This window comes from Diceros bicornis, chromosome 22, assembly GCF_020826845.1.
Source record: "Diceros bicornis minor isolate mBicDic1 chromosome 22, mDicBic1.mat.cur, whole genome shotgun sequence".
Taxonomy (NCBI): domain Eukaryota; kingdom Metazoa; phylum Chordata; class Mammalia; order Perissodactyla; family Rhinocerotidae; genus Diceros; species Diceros bicornis.
Window position 1 is genome coordinate 25,194,920 of NC_080761.1, and position 25,960 is coordinate 25,220,879.

Below are 25,960 nucleotides of genomic sequence, written 5' to 3' on the forward strand. Positions count from 1 at the left end.
CATCTTTTTTGAGGTGAAAGTCGAGCAACCAGTCTTTCCCCACTGTGACTCATCTCTGTTGTTGCTGGGAGTTTGGTCATAAAATGGTTTTGGAAATAAGAACACGTTCACTTGGACACAAAATCTACAGATATTTAACGTACTTAGAACTCATCTCCTGGGGCCAGCCCCGTGGCTTAGTGGTTAAGTGTGCACTCTCCGCTACTGGTGGCCCGGGTTCGGATCCCAGGCGCACACCGACGCGCCACTTCTCCGGCCATGCTGAGGCCGTGTCCCACATACAGCAACTAGAAAGATGTGCAACTATGACATACAACTATCTACTGGGGCTTTGGGGGGGAGGGAAAGGAGGAGGATTGGCAATAGATGTTAGCTCAGAGCTGGTCCTCCTCAACAAAAAAAGAGGAGGATTAGCATGGATGTTAGCTCAGGGCTGATCTTCCCCACACACACACACAAAAAAAACTCCTGGCTCCATGAAGAGGCCCCTAGATTGTCTATAGATGGTTTAGTCATTAATGATGGTATAAGCTACTGTGTGAGCCTCTCCACACAATGAAAATGGTGTTGCTAGTAAAAGAATCTTACCTCAAGGCACAAAGGCCTATAAATTTCCAAAAGCATTTGCAGAGCTGATACAAAAAATACTCCAATGTGGTCCACACTGAAGTGAAAAATTAGCTTAAAATAGTCAAAAGAGTCCCTTTCCAGCTGGACAACCAAGCTCAATACACATGAAACAATGGACAATACCATTAATGTACTGTGTGAGGGTTAAGTTGTCTGGAAGGTGGGCATTGCTGGGGCCATGGACTTAAGCTGGGCCTTGACAGAGGGGATAAGAAAAGCTGTATCTTGCGTGGGGAATGATAGGTGCAAAAAGAGGGTGTCAAAGTTTGTGGTCTTTAGACCATAATAAGTCTTATTTGACTAGGACAGAAGGTGTTTGTTGGAAATTGGAGGAATATAAAACAAAGTAGAGCTAGATTATGGAAGAACCTGAAGGTCATCAGAGGAGTTGATATTTAATGGAAGAGAAAATTATGACCACCATGGATTTGGATGTAAGAGAACGTTAGATTAGAAAATTAGAAGCACAGAGAACTTCAGAGTTGGAGGTAACCTGTGAGATGGGATGGGGATGACTAATATTTGTTGAGTACTTGCTGTATGTCAGGCCAAGATCTCACAGTTCTTATTCTTACAGCAACCTTAGGGGTAAATATCATTATTCCCATTTTATATATGATAAACTGAGTTTTGAGGAAATATGACTTGTGTAAGTTCTGCAGAGTGCCTGGGCCAGGATTCAAGCCCAAGGACGTCTGACTTCAAAACACAATGAGACTAGAGAACATTGACATCAGTTCTTGATTTTACAGTCAAGAAAACTGAGACCCAGGAGATAGGGGACTGTTCAAGGTTACACAAGTAATGGGATGAAAGCAGTTGCCCTGCAGGAGGGGCCAGGTTAGAGGCTGCTGTTGTAAACTGGTGGGGCTGCCAAAGAATTGGGTACTAGCGGTGGCATAGGAGTGAAAAAGAGGAGTTAGCAGCAGGACATTTGAGGGAAAGGGGTGGTGGACTGATCTTGGAATGGGAATGATGGAGAAGGATGGTGGGAAAATAATCCCAAAGTTTTAATCTCGGGGAACTGCCATTCACAGAGAAAATCCTCAGTGGAGCTAGTTTTAAGAGAAAGGCCATGTGCTTCTTATGTAGTGGTCTCAATGTGAAATGACAATAAAAATCAAAGGTATTCATGAGCTGACTTATGTACATATTGACAAATACACGGAGGAGAACAGTAACAGGAGTGAAGGCGAAAGGCTGTGAGGAACCAGCCCTTTTCTTTGAATCGGTGGTGAGTTAATTCCAAGAGCAAGCGACTAGGTTTTTCCTAAAGCAGGGGAGACTCACGTTTGCACAGACATCCTAGGTTCTCTTTTATTCTGGCCTGCTGCTTCTACTCCCAACAGGAAAATGACTTAACTGTACTTTGATTTCTATACTGCATAGCTGTCTCTAATAATAGATTCCCCTCTTCTGTAGATCTCAAGCCGAGAAAGGTGAATTGTTCCATCACATTTCCCTCAACGAGATTCTTTTTCCTTTCAGAATGATGGTCACTGTGCTGGATGGACTGCTGAAGTACTGAATTACTTCCATCTTTTGACCACACCAGGAAATTGTCCATGGAGTTGAAATATTTATTGCAGTAATTTCTGGCCTTACATAATTGAGGTAAGGTATACTTTTTTCCATATAACTATCATGAAATTGTAATGTTTGCCTCCTTTAACTTTGCTTTTTAGAGACATTAATCCATTCTCCTCCCCTAACTTTATGCTCTAATAATCCCTTCAGAGTGCTCTTAATCTACAAAAGTATAAGAGTGCAGAAAAGACTTTTCTACGATGAAATATGAGCAAGCTGTTTGACTCTGAAGAATAGAGGTGAAAATGTATTACTCTTCAGATTAAATCAATAAAAGTACCCCATTTCCATAAACACAATATGCATAGACTGGATTATACTAGAGAAATTTAATAGATTGAAAGGAGTATTAAGTCTACTTTAAAACAATGGAGATACATAAATATTAATATATTGCTGTCTTTATTCAAGTCAAGAAAATCTAGAAAATACAGAGACTTTAAAAGAAAAACATGTTATTCCATTTCCAGAGATAATCACTGTTAAAATTTTACTGCATTATTTGTAATATTTGTATTACAGATATTTGTAATAGTATGTGTGTTGACTTGCTAGATTTTTGGAAATCAGAAACATTTATCATGTGCTTGCTCCCGCCAGGCTTTGTACCAGGCACTTTACGTAAATTAATTTATTAGTTCTCACAACGCTGTGAGGTTGGTACTTTTTTTATCCCCATTTACACGTAAGAAAATTGAGGCTCAGAGAAAATAAATGACTTGCCCATGTTCACAGAGCTGGTAAATCTCCTCAGAACTTGAACCAGTCAGATACCCAAGTCCATACAAATGGGCTTTTTTTATTTTTATTTTATTTTTTATTTTTATTTTTTCTGAGCTTATGGCTTTTGTAAATGTCCAAGCAAAATTATACTTTATTTTTTAACTACTTGCAATTTTCAGAGACAATATTTACTTTAATGTATTTCTTATTAAACTTTTAATTATAGAATCGCTTCATTTGCTTGGTTAAAAAATTCGCACTATATGGTGAACTAAAAATATAAAATCTAGTTGGCTTCTTCCCTCTCCAATATCCATTCTCAGCCAATCTCACTATTTATTATTTATTTATTTATTTATTTATTTATTTTAATTTTTTGTTTATTGCAGTAACATTGGTTTATAACATTGTAAAAATTTAGGGGTGTACATCATTGTACTTCTATTTCTGCATAGATTACATCATGTTCACCACCAAAATACTAATTACAACCCATCACCACACACATGTACCGAATTATCCCTTTCACCCTCCTCCCTCCCCCCTTCCCCTCTGGTAACCACCAATCCAATCTCTGTCCCTATGTGTTTGTTTATTGTTGTTATTATCTACTACTTAATGAAGGAAATCATATGGTATTTGACCACCTCCCTCTGACTTATTTCACTTTGCATAATACCCTCAATGTCCATCAAATGGGCTTTTTTTAACATACTTCTTTTTCTTGACAAAATACTTATTCCTTTTTTTCTGCAGCATCATTTTAAATGACTGCATGGTGTTCACTTTGTGGTATGCAATGGTTTCTCTACCCTGTCCCCTTTTGTTGGAAATTTATTTGTTTTTCTTTTTAGCAGTGAACATCTTTTGTGCACATCCATGATTATTTCCCCAGGATAAATTGCTTCAGATGGCAATGCTGAATCAGTGGGAATGTGGGAGTGTATCATTCAGGTTTTTGATGCGCTCTGCTAATTGTCTTCTCAAAAGGTTGTACCAGTTTATGTTCTCACTAGCGGTATGTGGAAGTGCTTGATGACCCTAAGCCCTCGGCAACATTGGTAGTTAGCAATTTGAATAATTTTGTTCATCTTTTTAAAAGATTCCAAGTATCCTTTGTTCTTGCCTCTCATACTATAGAGCCGTTGCCTCCTGACTGGTTTCTCTCTCTCCACTCTAGACCCCACTTTGTCGCCAAGGGAATTGCAGGACAGTGGGTAAAAGCATGGGCTCTAGAGCTAGAGGCCTGGGTTCAAATCATGGCTGTACTGCTCTGCCTCAGTTTCCCCATCAATAAAATGGAAATAATAACAAAACCTCTCTCATAGGGATGCTAGGTGATAGTTGACGTAAAGTACTTTAGAACAGTGCCTAACTCTTGGTATATGCTCAATAATTGTTGGCTACTACTGTTGTCTTCCAGAAGTCCATGCTCTTTTAATTAAAAACCAAAGATTATACTTGTTTTGAATGAAATACGATTATTACCAAATTAGTAATTCACAGTGGAAACTAAAGTGCTGACATTGTAGTATTGTTAGTGTTAACACTGAGCAACCTGAAGGTCACAGATAACCACCCCTGCCTCAGTTGATGCTGAGGGGTCAAGGATAATGAGCAGAGAGTAAGAACGGGAATAACTGGAATGTTCAAGTGCTTCATAAGCTCAGGGAGCACTTTCACAAGCATCATCTCGCTTGATCCTCACAACAGAGCTGTGAGGGAGGTGGAGCAGGTGTTATTAACCTTGTTTTACAGAGGAAGAAATTGTTGGAGGAATTTAGTGACTTGCTCACTTCAGGTCATAGAAATGGTCAGTGGCAGAGCTGGGTGTGTACTCTAGGACTTCTGACTGTGATTCCTTACTCTCGATGCTTCTTGACAGAAGGATAGACTGAGGCGGTGCAGGTGTAGGTACTCAGGTCTAGAAATGTACCACTACAGTAAGCAAGAGGTCTCTTTTCCCCACTCTCTTCTTAACATTAGATGGTAGAATGTAAAAAAAAAATTTTATCCAGTTTTATGGACAAGTGAACATTTATCATATGTTTATGAACCATTTATGTTTCTTCTTTTGTGAATTTTCTGTTCCTGTCCTTGGCCCATTTCTCCAAAGGGATGTTTGCTTTTTTGTTACTGATGTGAAAGAGTGTTGTTATTGTAAAATATCTTTTATTATAAAGATATTACAAATTTTTATGTCCTTTGCCTTTGAATTGTATATAATGTTTTCAAAAGTAAGTAAATACTTAATTTTAGGTAGTCGACTCTTTTCCCTGTGGTTTCCGTATAGACCAAGTAAGAAGCAAGAGTGCCTTGGTATTATGCCCCCACAGTCGGTTCTTCACACAGCAGAGTGATCTCTTTCGCATAGTCACAACTTGGCACAGCCCTGCCTGAGCCTGGCGTGGCATTCTCCTTACCATGGCCTGCAAGGCCTGGCATGATCCGGCTTTGCCTGCCCTCCAGCCTCACCTCTTGTCATTCACTCTGGAACACTGTGTTCCAGCCCCACTGGCCCCTTTTCAATTCATGGAACATGCCAGCCTCTTTCCTGCCCCCGGGATTCTTCAGGTGCTCTTCCTTTGCTTGGAACATGTGCTTGCATGTGAGTGTGCAAACACATGCAAACACACACACGTACTTGTGCTCACACACACTTCTTGTGGCTGACTCCTCATTCAGAGAGGCAGTTCCTGAGAGAGGGCTTCGGAGCAGGCTGCATGGGTTCACCTGGCTTCCCCGTTCACCAGCTCTGTGTCCTTGGGCAAGTTACTTTGCCTCTTCCTCACCTGTTACATCTGTAACATCGGAATCATCATCATCATAATACCTATCAGAGTTGTTGGGAGGATTAAGTGGGTGAATTCATGCAAAGCTCTTAGAAAACTACCCTCTGCACAGAAGTGCACATCAGTGGTGAGCTGTTGTCATGGTCGTCATCTTTCAGGCTTCAGGTAAAATTTCACCTCGGAGAGAGGCCATCCTGTCCAACATTGGTTATTCCCTCCACTAGTCTTGATCTCATAATCCTGCGTTTTTCCCCCTTTGAGCAGGTATCAATATGCGATTGTTTTTTTATTTTCTTTTTCCTATTTTCCCCTCTAGCCTGTGACTCCACAGAGACAGAAGCTGTGTCTGTGTTGTCCACAGCTAGGTCTCTGGTGGTTAGCATACATTATTGTAGAATGAATGAGTGACTGTCAACATCTTCAACCTCAAGATTGCGTAGAAATTCACCTACATTTTCTCAGTCTAGTTTTATGAATTCATTTCACATTTTTAAATATTTCAGCTGTGTGAAACTTAGTTTGAAGTATGATTTGAGATATGAATGAAAATTAATTTTTTCCCCTAATAAGCAGCCAAATGCAATTTTTGTAATTCTTTTAAAGAGAGTTCCAACTCAAATGGCAGTCCTTGGGGACTCCGATGTTGTGTGTGTTTCTTTCATTTGTTTTTCTCTCCTCAGGTAGTCCTTTTGCAAAAGGTAAATGCAGAAACTTCATTGACTTGAGTCAAATTCCTCATGAGCATACTGGCCAGTACCAGGAAAGATGGTCCTGGGGTCACCCACCCCGGCCTCGCTTCCAGGAGGGAGGACATAATGTGACCAACTTAGAGACTTGTTCCAATTGCTCAATATCTAATGCTGCTAAACCTACTAGATATTTTAGATAATCTTGTTTTAGATACTGTCTGCCATATTTTAAAAACGATTGAAACCTGGAAATGTCAATATTCCAATGACTACTTTTCCTTAACTGCCTCTTGCATTTAGATGAGGAACAAAAATGCTTTGGCAGACCATGTATTCTACTTTTTGGTTTGGAAAGATTGGTCACCATTCTTTTTCATATTTTAACTTTTAAAATTAAAATTAATGACGAGAATAATACATACCCACTGTCGTATAGTCAAGCCATAAAACTCGTTATACAGAAAAGAATTGACTCTTGCATCTCACCTTCTGGCTCACCCCTTAATGTAACCACTGCTGAGGTTATTGTTTATCCTTCCAGACTTTTTTTGTGTGTGTGAGGAAGATCAGCCCTGAGCTAACATCCATGCTAATCCTCCTCTTTTTTTTTTTGCTGAGGAAGACCGGCTCTGAGCTAACATCTATTGCCAATCCTCCTCCTTTTTTTCCCCCAAAGCCCCAGTAGATGGTTGTATGTCATAGTTGCACATGCTTCTAGTTGCTGTATGTGGGACGCGGCCTCAGCATGGCCGGAGAAGTGGTGCGTCGGTGCCCGCCTGGGATCCGAACCCGGGCTGCCAGTAGCGGAGTGCGCGCACTTAACCGCTAAGCCACGGGGCCGGCCCCGTTCCAGACTTTTTTATACTTAGGAAATATATTGGATCTTTACAAACACACACACGCATATACTTGCATGCTTTTTCTGAACAATGTCATAAACCCGCTTTCTTATACACGTCAGTGGGCTTTAAAACCACTTGAAGTCTTTGTTTTCTGGCTGGCAACATCTTAGAGAAGTTACTAATTGATATTTTCTCAGGGCTTTAAATGCCAACCCCGCTCGGTTTGTGTGAATCACTGGATGTAATCTTCCAGAGGGCAGGGGCTCGGGCACTTTCAAGAATGTGGTATAATCTGATAATGATTTCCATCTCACTACCGAGATGAGAAGAGGACTTAGAAGGGAAGCTAGTAGAGTGGGAAAGGAGAAAATTCTTCTAAGTTCATGAGGATGAACATTTAGCGAAATGTTTTCCCTGGGATATATAACAAGTAGTTTGATTTCTGGGGAAACGGGGTGGCACGTAGGGTGCTGTCAGGTTATAAAATTTTTCATAACTTTCTCTCTCATCATTCTCTTCTGCCTTTTTTTTTTTTCAGTCTATGATAATAGAAGGTAAATTTGGTGTGGAGTAGGGCAGAGACTCACCAGGCCGTGCCCTTCACACTGGCATTAGAAAGTATGCAGTTGGCTGCCCCTGGTTCTGATCTATAGCACTGCGGTCCAGGGAACTGTAAGGGTTTCTGTAAGTGATGGGGGCTCTGGACTTATGCAGAATTGCACTTGTCAGAGTTTTTCACAGTGCCCACCTTATTACACTGGAGAGGCAAGTTTCATTGCTTAAAGGGACAATTTACGGCAGTGGGCTTATCTCTTTGTTTTAGCTCTTTATGTTTTTCTGCCTCTTAATAAAATGTGAAGCCACAAAGCAATTAAATAGTAGTGTAGTTTTCAGGCAGGAGGTGGAGAAAGGCTAACCAGGGGAAAAGGCTAACATGATTGACAGAGGCTGGCTGGAGATTTACATTGAGAATAACTCGTTCTTCAAAACTTTCTTCATTTTCTTGTGGGAATTATGGGGTAAATCATACACCAGGAGGACGGATCATTAAAAATGTAGGAGTTATGATTTCTTTTTGACTTTGTAAGTCTCTAAATCCTCCACCTTAACACAGAGTTCTGATGGGAACCAGCCCTGCCAAGGATTAAAATGAAGCAGAAACACTTTAAAATATTAAATTTTTAATAAGCTTGAGATTGTAAAATGTCTTAAGATCCAATGAAACAAAGTAGAGAATTCATGAGTGTTTTTTTTTCCCCTTAAACTCAGATTCTCAAGTGTAGATATTTTTGAATATTCAGGGGCTATGGGAGGAGGGACTATTAGTTTCTAGAATTTAACAGTTTCAACTCTTAGTTTCTAGAATTTAAAAAATACCATTAGTAATTTTTAATAATGACACCTAAAATGAGGAAAAATTTGAAAAAATTGAACATAAAAATCTGGAGAATTAAGAATTTCTGTCCCTCTTTTTCAGCTTCCTTTAACATCTAAAATAAATTCTTTTGATTTAGCCACTTTGTATTGATGGTGGCCTATTTATTCCAATCAAGAGAATTAAAAGATAAAGATACGTAAGTTCTACTTGTCGTCCTCTTTTATTACAGAAACAATTTGACTTTAAGAAGTGTTGAAAAGCTGCCTCTTGATTTGAAGTTCTTATTTGTTTTGTAGTAATCACATTGAAGTGATTAAAACAAATAGATTAAATTAAAATGTGATTGTTAGGACCCGTTGAGAAAAAGATTAAGAGTTAATTTATGTGACCCAGAAAATATGTGGCTAAAAGGACAGTACTCTTTCTGGTGTGAATTTCTGTTGCCAGTAAAGCACGCTGAAGGGAGTCTTGAATGGCTTTGCCGGAGCACCCCCCCCAGCTGCCACCTCACCACGACAAAAAGAACAAGAAGCAAGGAATAAACTGTGAAGCGATCCTACTGCTATTTAGGGTGTGCTTCCAGACAGGTTACTTCTGAGAAGATTTGTACTGAGAGAATAGGAGAAATGTTAATTTCTAGAACTTAGTGAAATGGTAACAAACAGCTTTTATACCAAATCAGTAAATCTTTTCTAAGTCCCTACCCTGGTCCTGTATATCAGCTGTGGTTCAGTTTCCTCACCTGTAAAGGAGGGTGTGGGACTTCTCTGAGTGTCCATCACTGTGGATTGTTGGCACAGAGAAGAGACTCAAGGCAGCCAGGGCTGACCCTTCTCTCAGCCCTACTCTAGCAGTTTCTCAGGGGGTGGACTATTTTGCTGCCCCGGGGCCAGTGCTTATGTACAGTTGCCGGTTTGGGGTATGTTTCCTTTTCCCCTGGTGACAGTCCTTTATCCAGAGTGTTCCACAAAGAGGCATCTGGATGCAGAAGATGCCCATCTACACTGATACCGCTGTTTTACTATTCTATCATAAAGTTACTCAGTGGGGATCCATATTTTGGTCGTAACTATATATTATTTCTTTTTAATTGTATTTATCTTTAATGAGATGAAATTCACATAACATGAAAATGAACAATTCCGTGGCATTTAGTACATTCACAATATTGTGCAGCTGCCACCTCTCTTGAGTTGCAAAACATTTTCATTATCCCAAAAGAAAACTCTCTACCCATTAAGCAGTTAACTCCTATTCCCTCCTCCCACAGTCCCTGGCAACCACTAATCTTCGATCTCTATGAATTTAGTGGTTCTGGATATCTCATGTAAGTGGAATCATACAATATGTGACCTTTTGTGTCTGGCTTCTTTCACTTAGCATGTTTTTGAGGTTCATCTGTGTTGTAGCATGTATCAGCCATTTTATGACTGAATAATATTCTATTGTATGGATATGCCATAATTTGTTTATTCATTCATCTGTTGATGGACATTTGGGTTTTTTGTACCTTTTGATTATTGTGAATAATGCTACTATGAACATGGATGTATAAGTATTTCAGTCCCTGTTTTCAATTATTTTGGGTATATACCTAGAGGTGAAATTGCTGGGTCATATGGTAATTCTATTTAACTTTTTTGAGAAACTGCCAAACTGTTTTCCATAGCAGCTGAACTATTTACATTCCCACCAGCAATGCATAAGGGTTCCAGTTTCTCTACACCCTTGCTAACACTTACTATTTTTCCTTTTTTTTTTTTTAATTATAGACATCCTTGTGAGTGAGTATGAGGTAGTATTTTATTTTGGTTTTAATTTTCATTTCTCTAATGACTAATGATGTTGATCATTTTTTCATGTGCTTTTTGGCCATTTGTATATCTTTGGAGAAATATCTATTCAAGTTCTTTGCCCATTTTTAAACTGGATTGTTTGTCTTTTTGTTGTTGAGTTGTAAGAGTCCTTTATATATTCTGGATATCTGATTTGTAAATATTTTCTCCCATTCTTTAGGTTGTCTTTTTACTTTCTTGATAATGTCCTTTGATGTACAAAAGTTTATGATTTTAATGAAATTCAAGTGATCTATTTTTTTTCTTTTGTTGCTCATACTTTTGGTGTCATATCTAAGAATCTATTGCTGCTAATCTAAAGTCAGGAAGATTTATCCTTATGTTTTTGTTTTTTTTTTTTTGCTGAAGAAGATACCCCCTGAGCTAACATCTGTGGCAGTCTTCCTCTGTATTGTATATGGGTTGCCGCCACAGCATGGCTGACGAGTGGTGTAGGTCTGCGCCCAGGATCTGAACCTGTGAGCCACCAAAGTGGAGCGCGTTGAACTTAACCACTGTGCCACAAGGGTAGGCCCATACCCCTATGTTTTCTTCTAAGAATTTAATGCTTTTATTTCTTATATTTAGTTTGTTCGTCTGTTTTGAGTTCATTTTTCATATGGTATGAGGTAGGGATCTAACTTCTTTTTTTTTGTATATGGATAGCCAGTTGTCTCTGCACCATTTATTGAAGAGACTGTCTTCCCCATTGAATGATCTTTGCACTCTTTTTAGAAATCAATTGGTCATATATGTGAGGTTTTATTTCTAGACTCTTTGTTCTGTTCCGTCGGTCTATATGTCTATCCTTATGCCACTACTACACTATTTTGATTGCTGTAGATTTGTAGTAAGTTTTGAAATCAGGAAATGTGAATCCTCCACCTTTGTTCTTCTTTTTCAATGTCATTTTGGCTATTCAGAGGCCCTTGTAGTTCCATATGAATTTAAGTTTTCCATTTCTGCAAAAAAGATTGTTGGAATTTTGATAGAGATTGCATTGAGTCTGTGGATGATTTTGGGTAGTATTGCCATCTTAATACTATTAAGTCTTCTGATCCATGAATATGGGATCTCTTTCCATTTATTTAGGTCTTATTTAATTTGTTTCAGCAATGTTTTGTAGTTTTCAGTGTACAAGTCTTTTGCCTCCTTCACTAAATTTATTCTTAAGTATTTTATCCTTTGGATGCAATTGTAAATGGAATTGTTTTCTTGATTTCCTTTTCTATATATTCATTCCTGGTGTATAGAAACTACCTATCCATTATTTTTATTTTTTAAAAAATTTAAAGTTAAAAAAATAAGCTCTACTGTTTATTTAAAAAAATCAGGTAAGAACCCCACTGTCCTTCTCATTATTCCCTAGAGTGGCCCTGTTAAGTTTGATATACATCCTTCCATATATTTTCTGTGCATATATGTACAAATACACTTAATTCCTTTGGGTAGAATCATAATATACTTTGTCTACATTTCATTATTTTTTACATAATTATAGATTATGAATATCTTTCTATTTCAGTACATCTGGATTTACCTTTTTCCTCTTAAATGCCGTAGAGTACCCTGTTGTACAGATGTACTGTACTTTGTTTAAAGGTTTTCTTTTAATGGGCATTTAGTGTATTTTCAGCTTTTTTCTGTTGTAAACAGTACAGCAGTTAACAATCTTGTACCTATATCAGTGTATACTTATGTATGTCTTTAAGGTAATTCCCTTTAAGTAGAATTGCTGAGGCAAAAAAAAATGCACATATTGCCTTTTGATGGACAGTAAGAGATCTTGTTTTGTTTTGTTTTTTTTAAGTGCGTATTTATTAGGGTTATAGATGCTACCCACTATTACCTAAGAGCATTACAGTGAGTAAATGCTTGGAAAAAAAGGAGAAAAGAAGGGTGTGTCTAATGCTTTTTATTCCCATACAACGTGGTAACGTATATAATAATCTAAATAGAATGTAAATAATAAAATCCTTTTGCGTAAGTTTATAAGCAAGGTGTATTAACTTAACTTTGTTAGACAAGGAAGCAACTGGTAGCACATATGTGCCTCTTGGGCTTTTCTCTTTCTTGCCCTCTGTATACCCCACCTCACTACTAACATATCTTTCATTACCCGCCACCCATTGCTGGCAGTCATCCTTGAATAGCTTTGGATTTTATGCCAAAAGATCTTTTGCTTATTGACAGATTCTGTGAACACCCAGTGTTCTCTTCTTTGGCACCATCCAAGAAAGACCAGTTTGGGAATTTACTAACATGTTCTAAAGTGAAGGACTTTGTTTTGTTCAGGACTAGCTGAAAACTTTAGCTAAACTCCAGAAGACAGACCATATTCAATTTTTTGAGACAATCTCTGTGATGTTCTTTGTGTCTTAAGTCTCACGTCTCACACCTTTGGATGCTATTCTGTAGTTAACTAAGTAAAGCAGAGGAAGATGCTTTTGTCAAATGCCCAAAGAAAAGAAAGCCAAGTGGAAGTGAAGATTATAGGTAACCACAGTTGCTTTCTTCTTCCATCAGTTTTTTTTAAAACTTTTTATTTTAAAATAATTTTAGACCTAGAAGTTGCACAGGTAGTACAGAGTTCACATATACCCTTCAGCCAGCTTCCTCCAGTTAACCTCTAACATAACCATCTGACATAACCATAGTAACATCTTATATAACCATAGTAGAATGATCAGAATCAGGAGGTTTAAGTTGGTAGGATACTTTTAGCTAAACTACAGACCTTACCAGCATTCCATCCAGTTTTCCACTCATGTCTTTCTTCTCTTCCAGGATCCAATCCAGGAGCCACATTGCATTTAGTTCTGTCTCCTGAGACTCCTACAGTTCCTCAGTCGTTCCTTGTCTTTCATGATCTTGATACTTCTGAACAGGGCTGGTCAGTTATTTTGTTGAATGATTCTAAATTTGGGGTTTTCTAGTTTACTTTGAGGTTATGCATTTTGGGAAAGAATACCACAAAAGTGGTGACATACCCTCTTCGCTGAGTGGTTTACTTGATGTCGGTTTCTCTTACTACTGGTGATGCTCATCTTGACCACTTGATTCAGGTAGTATCTCCTGAGTTTCTCCACTAAAAACTGACTTTTGTTCTCTTTGTAATGAATAAATATCTTGGGGGGAAATACTTTAAGACTATGCAAATATCCTGTTTCTCCTCAAACTTTTCCCCACTGATTTTAGCATCCATCGGTAGATCTTGCCTGCAATAATTATTACTATACTATTTGCCTAATAGTGATTTTATATCTGCTTCATTCCTTGTACGTGTATTTATTTATTGAGATTCTTCTGTAAGGAAGAGCTGTCCTTTCATTCATGTGTATATATATCAGGATGGATTCATGGAAAGTTATTTTATTCTATGGATGCTGATCTTAAACTACCATTATTTTATTTTCTTGCTCAAATTGTTCCAACTTGGGCTATTGGGAGTTCCTTCAGATCGGCCTCAATACCCTTTTGGCATGCTCCCATCCTTTTTCAAGTGCTTTCTTGCTTAGTGGTACCCCTAGGTGTTCCAGACTCATCTTGTATTTTCCCTGCCCTAGCCCTGGAATCAGTCACTTCTTCAAGAAGCCTAGGTCCTTTTGTTGGAGAATGGTGTTTAGAAACCAATATCTGTGTATTAGGTGTGTATATTGCAACTGGATTATCAGTGCTTCTGTCTTCTGTCAATTAAAGTGAGCTCTTCCCTGTGGACATGGGTATAGCCAGCCTGAAATTTGCTGCTAACACTGCTAGGTAGTAAATCATTTTGATGTCAAATCATTTTGGTCAGGCCAGTTAATACTGGGTTGTTAAAAATCAGTGCACATAGAGAGGCCTGTAGACAAATAGATATTTTGACTGTAAACAGAGTGGGTTAACTTTTTTGTGGAAAAGTGCTTTTGTATTGGAAGGCTAATGTTGGCATCCAGGTATCTCTAACATTCTTTTAACAACCTTTCATGGGTTTTTGACTCTCATTTTTAGTCCATTCCATCTTTTAAGGTAATAATAACTTTTGGTCCTCAGTTACAGAAGGTAAATACTACCTGGTGTATTCCTATTAGAGTGTTTTACTCAATGTCTAAGTACAGATTGATCATCCTATAATAACATAATTTTATTTTTGCATAGGTTATTATGTGGTACAAAACTTTTAATAAATTATTTATGGCCTTATAATTTTATTTATGAAGTCTTGTAGTCAGACGACATTGATAAAATATTTTTGTTACTTATAAGCATTGAGAGCCTCTTTTCCTTGGCGATCCAGTGTAATTTCTTTTGACTGCTGCTTTTAATTCTTGTAAAGTAGATCTTGCCTAGATGAGATTCCAGTGTGACTCCCTTTTTCCTCTGTAATTTTTCATATTTCTATTATTATATCTCAACTCTTTTGGCTAGCAGTTTCTGTGAGATTTAAGCATGAAGTCAAGGCACATTTCACGTGTGATGGGCAGGATTATAATAGTTACAAAGCATGTATATCTATAGCGATAATGATCTTCCTAAGCGTTTTGCTCTATTTTAAAACTCATTTGGGGGTCTTACCACCTGTTTCTTATATCTGGAGAAAAAGTCTTGTTCCTCTTTCAAAATATAGATGGAAGAGTGAGTTTATATCAGAATTTAAAAGATGAATCTTTTTCAAGGACATTTTCCTCTTGGCATCTTGTAAGAAATTTCTGTATTCTTCCCACTTGTGGTACAGTTTAATTTGGGTGTGGTGTTAGATACAATACGGTGCAAACTCCAGCTGGCAAATAAAGTGTGTAATGTTTTGAAAGTATGGCTGGCTGACTTTGACCTCTAAATGCATAAATTATTGTTGCAGTGATGAGAGATCTTGAAGAGCTTGAAATAGCTTTGATAACTAATCATTGTATGATCACTCAGCCAGAAGAGCTTACTGAGAACAGCTTGTGTGTCTGGCATCCAATTTAGAGGTTAGTAGTGTAAGACTTGTTCCTGGTGCCTGTGACTCTAGTTATATGGAGAGACACCACATTAACATTTAGTATTTCTTTACTCTTAATAGTTTCTACATCAGTCATCATCATCTTTATTTCTCTCTTGTTCTAGAACAGAGGAGTATTATACTTATTATATTAAGTATTAAAGTGTGTTCTATTATTAATTAAAAGAATAAATGCACTTGTTTAAATTTTTCTCTTTTAAAAATTCCAAAATTATTTTGAACCTACCATGCTTGTTTTTTTTTTTTTTTTTCCCATGAAGTCATGGTTGAGGAGGCAGATGAAGTATCAATGGGCCTGGATTTCAGCAAAAAGCTTTCTCATCCTGTAGAATTTTGACTTTGGGGTACCAGTTCACAGATGCGTTAGTGTCTAAGGTAAAAGTTAGAGCTAATAGTCAAAGCACCAAACAAGTATTGTTCTGGTTATCCTGGTTCTTTATTCCATCTTGTTGCTGGAGACATGGTAAATAATGACAGTGAAGCCAATAATAACTGTTTACTGAATGGGCACTGTGTGCCAGACATTGGACGTTTTGCAAATACTGTCTCATTCAATCCTAATAGAAACCTCCTAATTTTTCAGAAACAGAACCCAGTGCTTGGAAGGTTACATGACATCCAAGATTGCACAGCTAGTCGGCCAGAGATCTGTTTGGATTTTGTCTAAGTTCAATGGTCATTCCACATAGTCAGTGTGGCTGTCCTCATGTCAGTGAAGATGAGAATGCTTTTAGGATTGCCTTTCCTTCCAAGCGTTTTTAAATTTTTTAATACTTCAAAATATTTTTTAAATGATTTTTTAATGTTAGTTTTTTGAGGTTCAGCTATTGTCAGGCCTTTGATTTCTAGACATAAAATACTAGATAGGAGGAAAGGTAACTGCTCCCAGATAGTACAATCATGGCTTTTCTTGAAGCTAAATTTGACTTCTCTCTTAGACTTTCTTGCTTTCCTGTGAGTGTTAACTTCAGGCTTTGGGCTGGTGGAGTATAATATTTAATGGCAGAGAAAATAAAGCACTAAACCCGAAGTATGTACACTATAAACGTGAGTCAGCTGTAACTGCCTTGAGCTTTCGTGTGAACGCCCCTGGCTTCACCCTGTACCTGGCGACATCGTGTGGAGTTTGGAGTTAAGAAGCCTGGCAAAACAATGCAGTTGGGAACTTTCCTGGGATAGACGAAAAGCCCTGACTCCAATGCCCCTTCCATTTATCCTTCCTAAATCGCCAAGGTGTGAGCTTCTGGTTATACTGGGCTCGTGATGAGATTTTCCTTTGGAAGAAGGTAGTCTTGAGAAAAGGGAGAGGGTGGATTTTCATCTAGTGTATAATTAAAGACCTGTCTTACGGGTTCTGGTCAAGTGGGGTCATAAGGAGTTGGGCTTAAGATGTAAAAGAGTTTTGCTATGATGGATGATTTGGGACTTAAAGGAGCGATCCAGCTTATATAGACTGAAAGTTCCTCTCTTAGGCTAGGAAACGAAATGGAGGAGATCATAAACACAGCGGTCACAGATGAGACACTATATGGCTGTTGGGTTTGAGTATTATGAAATCATGTGACTTTCATGTGAGTGATGCTTAGACCATGAGATGGAAGACTAATTGTCAGAGCAATTTGTGTCTCTGAGGCGGATAACGGAGCCACCCACTTAAAACTGATCCTTCAGAGAGAGTTCTTGTCTTTGTACTAATAAACTATCGAAGAAACAGCCATGTTAATAAGAAGTGGTTAGTCCTGGTCTGTTTTTTGTTGGTGTGGGAAGTATCTTCTTACCGCTTTGTAACTTAATCACACATAAGAAAGTGACTAGAAAAGGAAATAGCAGGAAAAAGATTGTTATAATTGAATATGTGCCATTTGCAGACTCCTAACAACTTGGGGAACATGGCATAAGTAGAACACACTGGAGTCTGCCCCCTGAAGTCAGATACATTATGAGATGGGAGACATCTTTTGTTGTTAGAATTTCCTTGTTTTAGAACATTTGGAATTTGGTGAGTCCAGTGCTTTGAGAAATTCAGGTGTTTGTGGAAGAAGAGTGAATTGCTGCACGCAGGTGCCTTGAGAGCAAGACCCCCCGTGATGGTCAATCATGGAATGACAGAACCTGTTCTCTCCCTGCCTCTTTAGGTTCTCATCCTTTCCTCTTTGATTTGTTTGCACTTCTTGGCTTGACCTAACACTCCTACTCACTGAATCCATTACTTTTAACAAAACCTAGGAGTACGGAGGTCAGCTTTGAGGGTAGGCTTTTTCTGTGCCTTTGGTGGCTTCAGATAGGGTGTGTTTCAAAGCAGGTATGGAACAGCAAGTAAAGCTTCTCTAAGTCCATTTTTCAGAATGTGGACTTAAAATAACAATGTTACATTAAAGCACTTAAGAGGATTCTCAGCCATTGGTCATTGGGGATGCTTTTTGATGATTTCTGGGGTAGCTAAGCTATTCTGGCTACATATTAAATGTAGGAGAATTTAAGATGAGTGTCATGTAATACTATGAATGTAAGCGAAAAAATGCTAATCAGTGTCAAGTTAGTTTATTTAACTCCAGATTGCCTTGTAAATGTGCATCCAGAAATTTTTAAAAATTGTCCCATGGTTCATATTCTGTTTGTATGTTTTGTTCACCTAGCATTATTTTATACGGATGTTTATATAAATGGGCAGGAGTCATATAATGGTCATTTTTATTAGAAACATAATATCCTATTGTGTTGATGTACCATGGTTCTTGCTAAACTGTCCCCCTGATATTGGATATTTACTCTATTTCTAGTTTTTCTGTATTATAAATACGAAAGGGTATATAGAAAGTACCGTTTTTGCTATGGTGATTATTGAGCATCTGCTGTATATGTGCCATGCATGAGGTCAGACACTGGCGGGTGATACAAAGACGAATGAGACCAAAGTGCTGTAGGAGATCGGAAAAATGAGGAATGCTTTCTGTCTAGTGTGATCTAGGAAGGCTCCATGGAAGACTGCATTTGATTCTCGGTCTTTAAGAATGAGTAGTCGTAAGAAGAGCAAATACGGGAAAATTGAACTCCAGGCAGTGGAGTAAGCAATTTCAGGGTACTATTACTAGAGTATGTCGGGTCCATCTGCTAGAGTCTAAAATACATTTTACCAGAAAATATCCTGCTATAAGAATGAGGCCTAAATGTGTCTTGGAAAGAGTACAAGTGTATGATAAAAATGTTGTCAAAGAGATGCTATATATAGAAAGTACGTTACTAGAGGCTTAACTCCTTCTATTTGCTGATCGTATTTTGATCTTCCCTAACAGTGATTCTATAGACCAGTCTTATGAGGGAGACTTAATATTTGATTTCCAAGTGTTGAAAGGGAGGCATTGAAGTATGCCATTTTCCATAAAATACAGGAAGCCATCGACATCATATGTACAGGCAGACTCTAGCTCATTCAATTATTCATGCATGGATCAAGCATTTTGGGGTTAGTTATTAATATGCTAGATGGGCCAGTGCTGGAATAAAGAAGTTGAAGACTCCATCCTCCAAAGAAACTAATGGATTAATCAATGAAAGAACCAAAATAAACAACCACAACAATGAAAACAAAACCTCAATAGCATGTTAAGCTCTTTGAAGTTATGCATAGGGTACTATCTAGGCACAGGGAAGGGGCATCTAAAACCGTAGGGGGCGTCAGGGAAGGCTTCCCGGAGGAGGAAATGCCCTCACTGAGTCTTAAAGAGTGGGAGGAAAAGAAAATGAAGCCCTCGTGTGGTAGGCAGAGTAATCAGCCTGTGCAAAGGCATAAAAGGGTGAGAGAATATTACACACCAGGAAACATATATACACGCACACTTATATGTATATATGTGTATATACATAGTTTCCTATAAACTCTTCCCTGTAGCTGGAGAGGTGGGGAGAGACCAAATAAGAAATGTCTGTGAATACCATGTGCCATAGAAAAATTGTGAGTTAAAAAAAAAGCATGATCGAATTTACCCAGGAAGTGAATGAGATGGTCCAGGCTAGCAATCTTGAGCATAGTAACAAGGGAAAGAAGGAGATAGAGGAGGAGACCTTCCTGGTGGCCCAGTCTCTCTTAGTGCTTTGGAATCTGGGGAAATGAACAGCTTACTCAAGAGAGCCACTGTGCCCGGAATGGTATGCAAATGTTGTTTTGTAAGTGGATGAATACCTGGTGAGAATTATTTTATTATGGATTAGGCAGTGACCAGGATGGGAGAGAGAAATGGTAACGAGATTAACTTGTCTCCGTAGCCCAGATGCATTTGGCGCCCCACCAGGTCTGTGCTCTGTTACGTGGCCCCGGCTCCTGGCTCCCTTCCCATTAGAGTGGGTGGTGGTTTAACAAGCTCTGCCACACACTAAATTCTGCTGCTGGGTTTTACCATTCAGCCAATTTTATCAAATTAGTACCAGCATATTTTCCTCTTTAAAAGACTACAGAGGGAGAAAAACCATGGAGCTTTCCTCTAGTATATAGCATTGAATTTTATATATAGTATATATAATTTAAATATATGTTATATATAAAAATTTAAAAATAAAAGATGCAATATGAGTCACTACTTGCATATGACCACTGCAGCTGAAAAGGAGGGCCAGAATTAGAGGGTCTTAAAGTTTATTAATTCACTCAACAAATACACATTGAATACCTGTTGTGTGCGAGGCACCATTCTCCTTACATAGAAAAACAGAGAACACAGTCCCTGCTCCCAGAGAGTTTACATTCTAGTGGATTTGCATGAGATGAGACAGGCTACTGAATGTAGGTGTTCACTCAGATTTTTATTTTTAGGTGTATTATGCCCAGGGAAAACTTTGGGGCGAGGACTTAAATTCCAATTTTGTGAGTTTTCTTGGGTCATTCTTTAAAACTGCCTCTTAGACGGGTCGTCAGTCAATGACACCCTCTTTCACCTTCCTTAACTCCTTTGCATGCTGTTGGGTCATTCAGAAGGGCACTAAGGTTAAACTTGGCGTATCATAAACCACTTGAAAACAGGTGGTTAAGTCTGTGACACACAGGTTCAGTCGGGTACCTCTCCTGTGGGCTTGTTGGTTCCTGTTGCAGATTCCTGCTTCCACCCAGTTCCAAGATCAGCTGTACATACCTGCCTTCCCCAAATCCAGGAGTGCCAGCTTGTTTTCTTCACCCAGCCCAGAGAGTGCTAGAAAAATTTGCTTCCAGGGCTGTAAGAACCTCTGTATCTTCTTCTCCTTCTCCTTGTTCTCCTTACTTACTGGGCTGGGAGGGAATATCATGGTAGAGTGGCCAGGATTTTTAGTGAAAGAAAAAACACTGAAATGGACATGGTGTTGAAAGTAGGCTGATCTCCAGGAAACACCATAGCAACCCTCTTTCCCGTTTCTGCCACCCTCATCTGGTTGTCTGCAGTGTCACATTTATTTTTCCTTTAAAAATCTGTGTATGTGTAATTTATCCAATACCATGGAATCTTTGAGGAAAGACTATAAAACTTTCAGAATTGTAACAATAATGACTGCATTTGATGTGTCTCACATTCTACATGACAATAGACCAATTTTATTAATATTTGTGTGCAGTCACGCACTGCATAATGACGTTTTGGTTAACGATGGACTGCACATACGATGGTGGTCCCCTAAGATTAGTGCCGCATAGCCTAGATGTGCAGCAGGCTCTACCATCTGGGTTTGTGTAAGTACACTCTATGATGTTCACACAACAACTAAATGGCCTAATGAAGAATTTCTCAGAATGTATCCCTGTTGTTAAGTACACATGACTATTCTTTTAAAGACCTGAAAGAAATATTTTGGCTTTTTAAAAATCTCTATTGACCAACGTTAGGTAAAGAGAAATGTCATTGTTTTAGAGCATATGAGATGAAGATGCTTAACTTGAGGGTGTTTGCACGTGGGCACTATCAAAAGAGTTCAAGTTTACGAGGGTGGGCTATATCTGCAGTCTCGACTTCAGGAATAGACACTCATCACCCACACTAATTTGGTCAGTCTGTCTTTCCTCAAGCCAAGAGGATAAACAGACTTGACAAATTGTTCACTAAAGGTTGTCAGTTTTTAGGGTGTGGCCGTCAAACCGCGCCTGAGAAGCTACCTAGATGAAGCCAACTCATAAAGTTACTTACGAGCCTCCACCTCAGTTGATGGTCCAGATTGTCTCCAAGGGAGGTGAACTAAGCCAGTGTTAAGATTTGGAGTGGGGTAATGCAGTGGTGATAACGCATAATGGATGCATTCATACACGTCACTTCAACACAGCGTTTTCTTGGATGGAAGCCTGGGAAATAACACAGGAGCAAGTACTCACGCTTCTTGTTAGCTTTCTGGGTCACTGCTAAGCCTCCTACTGTCCTTCCTTGCCCAGCTACCCATTGGGACTTGAACTTTTGTAGGATCATTGAAAATCCTTATGTTATGAGAACCCAAAGAGAAGAAAACTTGACCCCTAACCCTTCAGCAAGTTGGTTGAAACAATGGAAAAAAAAAAAAAAGACTGTCCACATATATAACAGTTGGCTTTGACTAGAATAAATTTACCAGTTATGAAACTTATAATTGTAGTGGTGTCAGTATGAGGCCACTACGGTATTTTAGTTTAGAAAGTACTTTGATAAGTTTATGGCTTGTGAGTTAAATGGATTTGTCTGTAAATTCGTGGGGAATTCTTTAAACTTCTGATTGCTGCCTCAAGTCTATTTTAAATTAATTCAGTAGACATCGACCCTGCTACCATATTTTGCCTTTTAACCCATTGGTACTTCTTTCATTTCCTTTAATGGACTTCAATAAAATTTAGAAAAACTTATAAATTCCAACAAAGTTAACTCTAAAACGAGAGGTAGGTCAGTATCTTTGTTTGGAACTATGGCAAAATTAATTTCCCTCAGACCACTGGTTAGCAAGTATTTTGTATTTATTAAAGGAAATCAACAAAATAGTTTCAAATTACCTATAATTCTATCACTCTAATATAACACGTTTTCATCTTTCTTATATATATTAGTTTACATTATATTTATGTGGTGTATTTGGACTACTACTTTTACTTAAGATGCCACAGTTTTCCCCTTATTTACAAAGCCTTTACAATAATAATGATAAATAATATTCAGTCGCATTAATGTATCATCATCTATAAACTATCTAATGTTAAAAATGTAGATTGTGTCTAGTTCTTTGCTACTTTAGATGTCATTGTAGTGACATCTGTAGGCCATAATAAATTACTTCCTTGGGGTAAATTCACAAGAATAACTGGGTCAGAGGTATGAACTTTTTTTGATTTGGTTAAAGAGTTTATATTTATGAAAGACTCTTTCTAGATTATAAAAGTAATGCATGATCATCCTAATAAATTAGAATGCTATAGAAGTATATAAAGTAAAAATAAAAATTCTCTATGGGACCTCAGTCCCACTCTCCAAAGTGAGCCATGATGAGCCATTAAGCAAAGGCCATATAGAATGGGAAAAGTGGTTTGAGGAGTAGAATGATATGCAAGTCGTGACGGGGTACTATGTACTTAAAAAATAAAATAAAGTACTGGTTTATTTGTATGATTTAGAAAATAGAATCCAAGCAGTTTGCTCTTTGGACAAGACGTAGGGGTATCCAGTGTTGGTTTTCTGTAGCAGCTAGTTTGACAAAGTGCAGTCTCCTGTATCACGTAACGTTAAGTGATGTCCATGCCCTCTTGACTCTGATCAGGAGACGGCTGGAACTAGCAGGCCCCAGCTTTCCTGGGTTTAAGGGTCATTGAAGAATCCTTTTAGATAAGGGAGGAATTGTATATTCCAGGCCCTGGGGTGATGACTAGACTAGGAAAGCTGGGACGGTCAGTGGAGACAGTTCAAGTGTGCTAAGAGGAGAACATGCTTCGGGCTGCATGTCTGTGACCTGAGTCCCTATTCGATTTCACCTTTTAGACCCATAGGCAGAAATCAAGTTTGTGATCTTTCCTATTTTTCTGAGAATTGTGGCTGAGCAAAGGGAAAGAAGCCAATGTATAAGACTGCTTTTACAAATGTGTTAATTTCTTTCACAAGCCCATGGAAGAATAACACAATGGTGCTCTCCCATTTGGTTGTTTTATTAAATTGTTTTGAATTATTTGTCTCTGAAAGGAGGCATCTTGTGTGTCCTATATGTGCTCACTTACTTTGCTACTCTGGCCTGATCATAATTGGGTTACCTTATCACTCTGTCTGCCAGCCCTGTCTCATCCCCACAGCTGAAGGGAAGGTTGGCCTGACATGCGTGGTGGTGTTTTGGCCTTTAGAGATATTAGCTGTCAGTTCCAGAGTTCCGTTTGCTAGTATTGGGCCCAGTCCACAGCTTTTATCTGTAAAAACGACAGGCAAACTAAGGAATCTTTTAGTTAAGTTACAGATGACTGTCATGAACCGAGCGTCCTGCTTACTGGGCCGAGTTCCCCACTGGCTCTGTACATTAGTTTCCAATTTGTAAAATTGGGTGGCTAGACTTGTCTCCAAGATTCTCTCTAGAACATAAATGGGAAGAGATGGAGGCCTCAAGTATGACTGAAATTGGAATAAAAACCACAAGACCCATGTCCCCTGCCTGTCATGCTTTCCAGACATGTCTTAGCCCTTGCTCCCTGCACAGAAGCTGGATTCCAAACAAAGAAGCCACTGAGGAAGTTATGCCTCACTTCACTTTTTAATAAAATAGAGTGTCTATCTCATTAGATAGGAGTATGTCTAAAATTCAGAACCTTGGATACTAATTCTCTGAACTTCAGATGACACCATTGTTCACTTTCCTAGGCATTTTTGATAGTTTATCTTCCTAGTCATATTTGAGTTAGCGTTATCATCTTGACCATCTAACTTGTGTGTGCACGTGCCTGTATATATAAAAATATGATGTTTTAGAATAAAATCTTTCATTTGCATAATGAACACACATATTACCTATAGTACCTCCCACACTTCCTACACTCGACTTTGCTAATAGGAAATTATTAGTTGTTTTGTGCTTTTGGCAGTTCTGGAGAAAATACAGAGCCAAGTGTTGTGACTCTTGGGTATAGGATTGAGAATGTCCTTTTTACAATCTGTATTTTTTTAATAGCCAATTATTGGAGATAAGAAAGGGAATTTCGATACGAAGTCTGAGATGTCCCAGTGATGAACTCTCACTTGGCGTCATTGTTTAAACAATGCTGACTGAATACAGTTGAGCAGTATGTAGGCAGGACTTATTAGATAAGCATGGTATGTGCTCGAGTGGAGACAAGGTATCCAACATTGTCCCACGTGTTTCTTGAGGGAGAAGGGAGAGCCTCCGGGATTTCAGTATTGTCATCTTCATGCGTGTTGCTGTAACAGTTTATATTCTGCCTTTGAACAAACCTATATCAAAAAAAACTTTTATATAAAAAATTATAATTTAACACATGAATCACTTATCTAGAAATGGGACAAAGTGCAAAAACAGTGAGACACAGAGGTTTTGTGGGATGGGAAATAAAGGAGCAGTCCCTTCAGTTGAAGAAGCTGTGGGCATTGACTAGATATCTTAGGAGGCGATACTGGAATGTGGAGAAGACAGCAATTATAAGTGAGGAATATCTTTGATGAAGGCACTAATTTCAGCCCCGGTGTAGCCCACTAGCAGTTCTGCTAATGAGGGCTTAACAAGTGGAAAAGGAACTCTGCGAGTCACCTAAGGCAGGAATCACCGTGGCCTGTGATATTTGCCTTTCATGTGCTTACGGTTACATGATCAGTGTCCCAGCGGGAGCATCATACATACAGCAAATAACAGGAATGGATTTTGTCTATATGCGCCCAGTCTTGTTTCAGAAAAAAACCTATGGTGGCTTAAAAGGGTATGCAAAATAAAATTAAAAATCAGTGGATGATGATGCTGGGGCAGAGGGAAATAGGAAGAGGAAATGAGACGTGAATCTAGAGGTAGTATGTATTGTGTCAGGGCTTGTAAATACACTGGAAATAGGGCACTGATTTGGCTCCATGCTCTCTAGCAGCCAAGACAAAGAGGGAATAGTGACTAGATACACAGTGCACAGGGTCATTAAGATTCAGTAAACGGGTTACTCAGGAAAAGCACAAGTAGTCGCCACACCGGGGATAAGTGGGCCGTGGCGCCAACAACACACTGATAGTGCAGCTGTAACAGTCACTGCTGGGGATGGAGCAGAGCTTTGACACTTTATGGGAAAGTAGAATTTGCTTGTGTGCCCCTATTGGGTTCATTTTTAAAGTTTTATTAATTACAAAGGAAATTAATACATAGAGGACAGGCTTTCTATCAGTAACTTTTTTTCCTCTTCTCAATGTATAAAATAAGTGATACTTCAAATGAGATTAAAAAGGAGACCTTCTTATACTTCCTGAACTCCACCTTAGAAAGAATGGGCCCATGGGCGCTTCAAGTTTTGGCTTTCTGGTGTACAAAAGGACTGTATTCACTAGATGGCAGTATCAACAGCCTTTTGGA

At 38.6% G+C, this 25,960-nt stretch overlaps 1 protein-coding gene across 4 annotated transcripts in view; it reads left to right on the forward strand.

Annotated features, from left to right (window-relative positions):
- Window positions 1-25,960, forward strand: part of KANK1 (KN motif and ankyrin repeat domains 1) — a 200,160-nt gene that overhangs the window by 65,986 nt on the left and 108,214 nt on the right. For all 4 annotated transcript variants that reach the window (XM_058565716.1, XM_058565713.1, XM_058565714.1 and 1 more), the window contains one exon: window positions 2,119-2,244. The gene's annotated coding sequence lies outside the window, so the exon portion shown is untranslated. The remainder of the gene's footprint in view (window positions 1-2,118; window positions 2,245-25,960) is intronic.